Here is a 7625-nt window from a genome sequence, read left to right as displayed (position 1 = left end):
ATGTGTATCCGGGTAGCTCAGTCGGTAGAGCTCTCAACCTTTGGACCACAAGGTCATGGGTTCTATCCCAGGCACTGGCAACTTAGTGTATGAGTATCACGGCTTGGTAACTAAGACGTGTTGTAAGTATATTGGGAGCTGAATGAAGGTGTTGTGCTACACCTCAGCAATCCATCTCCCAGTGGTCTAGTCTAGTGCATTGAAGAAGAGATAGACACCTTGTTCTTGGTAGATATGGTCAATAAGCAACTCTGACTTAATTTACTCTATGCTAGAAATATGTATTATTGTCTGTCTGTCTCTATCTATATACTGCTTAAATAATACAACTCTCTGACTTATCTGTGTGTGTGTGTGTGTGTGTGTGTGTGTGTGTGTGTGTGTGTGTGTGTGTGTGTGTGTGTGTGTGTGTGTGTGTGTGTGTGTGTGTGTGTTATAGAAGGAGCAGGAGAAGCAGATGCGACCTACGCCCAGGTTAACTACCAAAACAAAGCCAAAAATAAGAAAGGTATAGTGTAAGGCCCCGTGTCCACCAAGACAGAGCATGTTTTTAATTGTATATAACAGGAGCGATGCGTTTTTGGAAACTCCAGCAGCTTGGCTTTGTGCTTGGCATTGACCTTGCGCTCGTGCGCTTTTCCCTGGCCCCTGTCTGCCGAAAGCTAAAATATTTTCGACTCCTGGAAGTGCTTTTAGGCGAACGCCTTGGTGTTTTCAGCCGAGAAAAAAAGCCCAGTGGACAAAGAGCCTAAAGCGCAGAGTGTCAATTCACTGCATTTTCCTGTCACATTTGGAATATGACTCACCATACATTCAACAGTGACAGTGCAGTAATTAAAAATGACGTGTATGTGTATATGTGTGTATGTGTGTGTGTGTGTGTGTGTGTGTGTGTGTGTGTGTGTGTGTGTGTGTGTGTGTGTGTGTGCGTGTGTTATAGAAGGAGCAGGAGAAGCAGATGCGACCTACGCCCAGGTTAACTACCGAAACAAAGCCAAAAATAAGAAAGGTATAGTGTAAGGCCCCGTGTCCACCAAGATGTTTTTTCCCTGAGGACAGAGCATGTTTTTAATTGTATTTATTACACGGCTTGGTTGAATGCTCGATTCTGATTGGTCAGTCATCGGTCATTATTTCTGGATAATGACCGATGATAATGACCGGTGAGACCGACGAGGAAACTGTGTAATCAGAGACTCAGAACATCTGCTCATATCAACCTGCGCTGCTTGGTTTTATGCTTTATCCAACATCAGCCATGTAAACAAACAACCAATGTCATTTACAAGTAAACGTTGCTCTCAAGAATGTTTTTGAAAACATTTTAAGTGAGAAATAGACGATGCAATAACCGAAAAGTCATTCTATTTGATCCACTACACTTCCTTGTTTATCGTGGCTCAACAACGGGGGAAATACCAAAACGCTCGCCCCAAAACACAGTCGCCCCGGGGGAAAATCCGGCGGTATTACAGGCAAATCGGCAGTATATAGAATGGGGGGCGAGTGTGTTTTGGGGCGCGTTTTTTTTTTTTTTTTTGTCATTTGTTTTTGAAAGTATTCCATACTTATGGAATACTTTCATTGCCGTAAGCAAGGAAATACTTTGTTTTGTTGTTACTTTTGGGTACATTTATTTATGTATTTATTAAGTAGCCGTGTAATAAGCGGGATAATGCATGGGGAGGTAGTCATTATTGAAATTTAAACTTTAAATTTCAATAATGACTACCTCCCCATGCATTATCCCTTGCATAACGGGAGCGATGCGTTTTTGGAAACTCCAGCAGCTTGGCTTTGTGCTGGGCATTGACCTTGCGCTCGTGCGCTTTTCCCTGCCTGCCGAAAGTTATAGAAGGAGTGTGTGCGCGTGTGCGTGTGCGTGTGTGTGTGTGTGTGTGTGGTAGAAGGAACAGGAGAACTAGATGTGACATACGCCCAGGTGAACTATCAAACCAAAGCCAAAGCCAAAGCCAACAATAAGAAAGGTAGGTGAAATACATATCCACCAACAATACAGTGTCAATCACAATATAGTTGGGTCATTTATGGCACTTCCGTGACCGCGGAGAGCGAAGGTCCGTTTCTCAATGGATTTGTCATCTAGGAGGGTTATTAAACAAATTTAGCCGGGGTGTCTTTTTTAAAACGGCGGGGAAAATTTGTGGGAGACCAAAATCCAAAATGGCTGCCGTGAAAATGAACTTTTTAATGGTTTGACCTACAATGATGCACAATACATGGTTTCAGAGCTTATTTTGGCCAAGGAATACATATATGGTGTTTATATAATGATTTGACCTATTGTCGACCTTCAAATGCAAGATGGCTGCCAATTATGAGCTCCAAAAGGGAGTTTTTTTCAAAATCGTCACAGAGCCTTCATATTAGGCTCAAATGAAAGCTCTGCTCATGATGAGTTGAATAATATACAGTATAAGTACACAGAAGTAATCTCTGAGGTCAATAAAGTCAATGTTTGTGTGTAAACAGCAGTTGCTGATTTGCGGTTTCCCATTAAATAGGGTAGGCTACTGAGAATATGGTGTCCAGTTCATCCCATCACATTTTCATAATGAACCAAAAATAAATGAGCTCTATAGCCTAACATAAAATAGTATTCTGTATGCAAAGATAGAAAGGTTAGTTGCTTGAGGTGAATTTAAAGGTCAACTCATTTGTCACCCTTATTTTGTAGTATTGCTCCCAGTGTTTCCTGTCTGCCTAGTTACTTTTACCTGCCTTGTCTAATCAGTCTTGTGATTTTGTCAGTGTTTCCACCTGTGTCCTCCTAGTCCCCCAGCCTATCCCAGTGTTGATTGTCAGTTGAGTTCACCTGTGTCCTGTTAATCCCTGTCTATTTAAGCCCTGTGTTTGCATTGTGTTCTTGTTGGTCTGTAGACCTTTGTCATGTGAGGTTTTTAGTCGTTGTTCTTTGTGCTCAAGAATCTTGGACAAGTGATTTTGGATAAGAACCTCTCGCCAGAGCAGGATGCACAGCACACCCTGTCTGTAGTGCTTTCCTCGTAGTGCTTGGTCTACCAACCCCTCCACTACTACCCCTGCTGTAACCAGAGTGTCTGCCATTCCAGAGCCCTTGAATCGCTTGTAGATGGCATAGATGTACTGTAGGACATCAGCTGGTGGAAAGGTACAAGGATTGGGAGGATGTCCTTGAACATTTCTGGATTCTCTGCCTTGAGCTCAGTGAGCATCTTGTAGGTGGGCAGGTCACCAACAAGAAAGGAGAAAGGAATATTCTTCTGCCACATGGCCTCCACATGTTTCACCATGATGTCATTCACCACTGACTTACTTGAAGGTTCATTGTATGTTGTGTGGTAATAAGGCTTGCTCTTGTTGGGTGGTGGATGACAGCAGGACTGGGCACCACTGTATCCTGGAACTCGCTGCTCTTCAGGTGGTGGTCTTGTACCATGATTGTCTACACGAGACAGTGCATGTATCACAGAGCGAGCACACTGCGGAGCTCTGCTATCAACCTGGGAGTAAATGTCCATGGCATGACAAGGAGTAAAGATCTGGTAGACACTCTGCACAAGAGCGGTGTCTGCATCAGCTTTGCAGACACACTGCTCCTCTATGACCATTGGGCTCTGATGGATGTGGAGGCATCAGCAACCTGCCCACACGAGATCGCAGACAGCAAGCCAGTTATCGTGATCATCGACAATGACGACTTCAAGATTAACACTATGACAGGTGACTCTACAGCAGTCCATCGAACAAATGTCATGTACATGCAGCCAGAGAGCTATGAAAAGAAACCAGGCGAAGAGACTGCTGAAACGCTCACCAAGAAGAAGGAAATCTCTGCACAGCTAAAGCAGAAGTTCGCGGAACTGACAAAGGTTTGCCAGTACAGATGCCCCCCCTGGTAGCAAGAGTGAGTGACCTGCTTGTCCCAGGGTAGATCCACCAGTGGATGGGTCAGCTCCGCAGCGTGCTCGCTCTGTAATACATGCACTGTCTCGTGTAGACAATCATGGCAGAAGACCACCACCTGAAGAGCAGCGAGTTCCAGGATACAGTGGTGCCCAGTCCTGCTGTCATCCACCACCCAACAAGAGCATGCCTAATTACCACACAACATACAATGAACCTCCAAGCAAGTCAGTGGTGAATGACATAATGGTGAAACATGTGGAGGCCATGCGGCAGAAGAATATTCCATTCTCCTTTCTTGTTGGTCACCTGCCCACCTACAAGACGTTCACTCAGCTCAAGGCGGAGAATCCAGAAATGTTCAAGGACATCCTCCCAATCCTCGTAACTTTCCACCAGCTGATGTCCTACATCTATGCCATCTACAAGCGATTCAAGGGATCTGGAATGGCAGACTAATGTCCAAGATTCTTGAGCACAAAGAACAACAACTAAAAACCTCACCTCACATGACTACAGACCAACAAGACCACAGTGCAAACACAGGGCTTAAATATACAGGGATTAACAGGACACAGGTGAACTCAACTGACAATCAACACTGGGATAGGCTGGGGGACTAGGAGGACACAGGTGGAAACACTGACAAAATCACAAGACTGATTAGACAAGGCAGGTAAAAGTAACTAGGCAGACAGGAAACACTGGGAGCAATACTACAAAATAAGGGTGACAAATGAGTTGACCTTTAAATTCACCTCAAGCAACTAACCTTTCTATCTTTGCATACAGAATACTATTTTATGTTAGGCTATAGAGCTCATTTATTTTTGGTTCATTATGAAAATGTGATGGGATGAACTGGACACCATATTCTCAGTAGCCTACCCTATTTAATGGGAAACCGCAAATCAGCAACTGCTGTTTACACACAAACATTGACTTTATTGACCTCAGAGATTACTTCTGTGTACTTATACTGTACATTATTCAACTCATCATGAGCAGAGCTTTCATTTGAGCCTAATATGAAGGCTCTGTGACGATTTTGAAAAAACTCCCTTTTGGAGCTCACAATTGGCAGCCATCTTGCATTTGAAGGTCGACAATAGGTCAAATCATTATATAAACACCATATATGTATTCCTTGACCAAAATAAGCTCTGAAACCATGTATTGTGCATCATTGTAGGTCAAACCATTAAAAAGTTCATTTTCACGGCAGCCATTTTGGATTTTGGTCTCCCACAAATTTTCCCCGCCGTTTTAAAAAAGACACCCCGGCTAAATTTGTTTAATAACCCTCCTAGATGACAAATCCATTGAGAAACGGACCTTCGCTCTCCGCGGTCACGGAAGTGCCATAAATGACCCAACTAATATGCCAGGATTCTCTCCTCAACAATAAATATGTTGCATTGAAACATAGCAAGGAAATACTGTACTACTGTATACTGAAATACTATCAACCAAAACACAAGCAGACACAGCCCCATGTAGTTAAAGGTTAAGAGTAATTAGACAGAGAATCAACATAATGTGGATTAAAATGCACTATTTATTAGTTATACGTTGTGTTTTATTTTCCATTCACAGAACCACCAGCTCCAGAGCAAACTGAAGATACCGTTTATGCTCAGGTCAAACCAGGAACATCTCTTGGTAAGATTTCACTACTAAAGAGCTAATGCTGCTACAGTATGTCTAGCTGTGGGTTTATGCTGTGATCTCAGAAGTTATATCAAAACTGCAATATCTTATACAATGACATTATTTTGAAAAATAATTGAAGTGAAAGTGGTTAAGTGTGTGTCTATTAGGGCTGACCCAAATTGTTCGAATATTGGAAGCTTTGTTCGATGGCACGGGATTCAAACATGAAAAAAAAAGTCAATTTGTTTTTCCAGCATGTGAACGGAGTAGGATGATTTTTACCATAGCGGGGAGCGGGTTTATAAAAAGGTAGGAGCAGAACTCGGAAATCGGGCCGCTTGCGGCTCCAAGCCGCTCCGGTCGGGGCCGCGCACCACATTAGAAATCCTCTGTAACACTGTAACAGACGTGAGGATCAAGATCTCATTCAAATGTCTCTGTAATACACACAAGTATGTTTATAAATACTTTGTGTCAGTTAAGCTATATCACCAGCCGATCAAAGGATGCGATTTGAAACGAAAGTGACAGGTTTTGTCACACTTTGTGACTGGAGTCCCCCCCCCCCGCTCTTGAATCTGGGGATTAATCATTAACCTTTGACAATTTAATATTTAATATTCAATATTGTCCGTCTTATTAAAAAATACAATGCCTATTGCCTACATTAAAAGGAAACTTGGATGGCATGATGTCTAGGCTCATGGGGACACATTTGTGCCAAAAGAGAAAGTGTACCGTTCTGAGCGATGGAGAAGTGGGGGGTGTGGTAGGGCGGGGGGGGGCAACATGAGCGGATAGCGAGCGTGACAAAAGCCCCCTGGAGCGTGGAGAGGCATTACCCCCCCGCTACGCTCCGCTAACATGCTGTGCCTAAAGTGCAAAGTTTACATTTCACAAATGGTTTTGTAAATGGAAAGGTTTCTGCCTGACTTCAGTGATTTGTATTGTATGTTGTTTCTTTCCAGGATGATAAGTGAAGATGCAGGAAAACATGGTGAAGAGAAGAACAACATGGAAGCATCAGAGTTGTATTTATATCCCCTTTCTCCTACCGGAACCGCTGCCGGTTACCAAATTATTGGTTTATTGACAAAAACGAAAATGTTCTCTTTTGGGGGTCCCTGGCACAAATTATTTTTCCGATGGGTGTCCACGGCCAAAAATATATGAATTCGGGAGTCCTTGGCACGAAAAAGTTTGAGAACCACTGCCAAATGATATGTATTTGGCTGCGGTCCCCTCCATCTCAAAAATATTTAGTGCCAGGGATTGTACAAGATCTACAAGCTTGTAGAGCGCTATGAGCTTGAATAGCCTAAGTATAAAATATGGTTAAAGTGGTTAAAATGATTGTGAATCATACTGTACTCAGTGTAGGCCTACTGTGGGTATGAGAGGGGCTCAGCACACACAGACAGGTGTGTTGCCCACCCAATCAGTGTTAATTTCACAATGTACATTATAAAATGTTCTGCATTACAGAACAACAACAAGAACGATCTGGTGGAGGGCTGTAGACTGTCCCATCCAATTATACAGAACCGTTATTTATGGGGGTGTTATGTACATTTTCTACTCACTCTTCTATTGTAGTGAGTTCTACACACTCTCTCTACCAGCAGAAACCGGTCTAAACACGACTCCTGCATCTTGAGTAGAAAGGACAGCTGTATTTTTAGATTATGTTATTCTAGCCAGTGTTAAAGGAGTAGTTCACCCAAAAAAAAAAAAACGTATTTTCTATCAGCTACACATATGAAGCCTTGAATTTGGAGATTGTTTTGTTTTTGTCGCATTCCTTAGCCAATATTTTGAGGATAATAAAGAAGATGCTTATGCTTTGAGTCTCCTACCGGATAGACCGCCAGTCATCAAAATGATTGGCTTGGGAATGTGACAAAAACAAAAAAGAATCTCAATTAATTCAATGCTTCATGGGGTGTGTTATTGATAGGACGTTTTTTAGGTGAAATACTCCTTTAATGCAATACAATGTGTATTATTAATGGTAGCTATATGAAATAGGGATTTGGTGGTATTGGACCATGAGGAGTCAAACACCA

At 42.6% G+C, this 7625-nt stretch overlaps 1 long non-coding RNA gene across 1 annotated transcript in view; it reads left to right on the top strand.

The window, feature by feature from the left end:
* Positions 1-493, top strand: part of LOC311063716 — a 16614-nt gene extending 16121 nt beyond the window's left edge. The window contains exon 3 of the long non-coding RNA XR_014602639.1: positions 440-493. This is a non-coding gene — a long non-coding RNA (uncharacterized lncRNA). The remainder of the gene's footprint in view (positions 1-439) is intronic.
* Positions 494-7625: the final 7132 nt, after the last annotated feature.

The sequence above is a fragment of the Gymnoscopelus microlampas genome, assembly GCF_963454915.1.
Source record: "Gymnoscopelus microlampas genome assembly, chromosome: 16".
NCBI classification, from domain to species: domain Eukaryota; kingdom Metazoa; phylum Chordata; class Actinopteri; order Myctophiformes; family Myctophidae; genus Gymnoscopelus; species Gymnoscopelus microlampas.
Note: the sequence above shows the minus strand (reverse complement) of the source record. Positions and strands in the feature narration are given on the sequence as shown.